This window comes from Halyomorpha halys, unplaced genomic scaffold (assembly GCF_000696795.3).
Source record: "Halyomorpha halys isolate HHAL.00 unplaced genomic scaffold, Hhal_1.1 Scaffold193.1, whole genome shotgun sequence".
Lineage (NCBI taxonomy): Eukaryota > Metazoa > Arthropoda > Insecta > Hemiptera > Pentatomidae > Halyomorpha > Halyomorpha halys.
The window spans coordinates 292,707-294,433 of NW_027111132.1; the positions used below are offsets into that span (position 1 = coordinate 292,707).

General features: G+C 35.8%; 1 protein-coding gene across 5 annotated transcripts in view; it reads left to right on the plus strand.

Annotated features, from left to right (window-relative positions):
• Window positions 1-1,727, plus strand: part of LOC106679293 (carbohydrate sulfotransferase 5) — a 231,098-nt gene that overhangs the window by 205,621 nt on the left and 23,750 nt on the right. The gene's annotated exons all lie outside the window — the stretch shown is intronic.

Here is a 1,727-nt window from a genome sequence, read left to right on the forward strand (position 1 = left end):
AAAAAAAAAAATCAAATGATGAGACAGAATGCATACCTGTTTTTGACGGTAGTCAAAAATAATTTTTTTTTTTTTTCAAAACTACACTTATGTTTTTTCTCCTTTTTTTTCTTTTTGTAACTATGTGTTTGTATCTTTTTTAGCCCTGACGAAGCCTTGCAACGTGGGGGCGAAACGTTGGCTCAATAAAATAGTTTAATTCTGCTATTTGAGTTTTTTTTTACCGCACCCGGACCATATTTCATTCATTAATGAAATTGTATTTGTAATATTTCCTTATCACTACTAAATTACAACGATCCAAATCCCGAAATCCATTCAGTTATGAACTAGCCTAATGATGACGTGATAAGATCCCCGTTCGTGTAAGGGACCCAACTTATCTCGCCGAGGCTAGAACAAATAACATTGGGCTTAATGGACTTCCCCACGGAACATCTCGTGTCAGTCACCGGCCGGCTCTGGCTCCTATATCTAAGTCTAGGGGCTTCATTTGTCAAAATCCGAGGTCGTAAAGTTGCAGTATTATAATAATAGTATTATAGTATGTATGAGAAAATTATTGAGGGTACGGTCAGTGAAAGTTTATTTATTAGTGCCAACGTTTCGGACAGAATTTCAGGCCTTCATCAGGGTTTTTTTTTTTAATAATTTATTTATTGATATTTACAACTGTATACACATATATACAACAAGTAAATTTGCTGTAGGTGACATAGTAACATGATAAAAACATGTGGAGAATCTACCCACTGATAGAACTCCAATAACATTTCTAGAGAAGATCTCGAGGCCATCTTCTTTTCAGACGCCTAGGAGGATTATTGGGTAATGAAGGAGAAGTCAGGTTAGAAACAAGTGGATTTGGGTGGTTAAGAAGTTTATTATGGTAGGAACGGCATCTGGTTCTGGCCATATCGGCAACAAATGGAATATTGAGGTCCTGATGGATGACTTGATTTGTGACAAAGTAAGGAGCATTAAGGCTTTTGGACTGTAAGGATTGGATTCTGGAGGAATTTGATGGTTTAGTGGAGCCCCAAAGCTAAACTCCGTATGTCCAGATAGACCTTATAATAGTCATGTAGATCAGTCTTTTGTAATGGATTCGCAATTTAGACCGTTTGTCTAGTGTTAGTAATGTTGCAATAGTCGGAATCTACGAGCAGTTTCTTGTTCATCAGGGTTAAGAACAAAAAACATGATAACACCAATTATAGTATGATTTGCAATATTCAACGAAAAATTAGTAGTTTGTGAATTTATTCTTCTAGACTCAGGAATCATACATATGTCTATTAGCACTCAAATCAAAGCTAGTTGAATATACAATAATGTAGTTTATAATGTTTATCTTCGTAGGAGTAGTAGTTACCATAATATTTAACAAAACAAGTTCACAAAATTTGATTTCTAGTTATTAGAACACAATGGTCAGATTCTCCACTCAAGTTGAGTGTTTGCGGCTTAAGCGCACTTGCTCAGCCTCCACTGACTCATTACCAGTGATGTGGCGAGAGGGATGCGCTGGGATCTCTTGAGCTCTGCTCTACCCCTCACACGTGGGGGATGGAGTGGGCTCAGGGATCCTCAGGTCGATTTTGTAAATATTGTATATATTATTTTATCATTATGTTATTTCATTTATTTATTTTTCATACAGATAGTTTGATTATGTTCATCTTGTCTTTTCTTTTGTGTGTATATATTTTAAGAGAGTTTTTTTT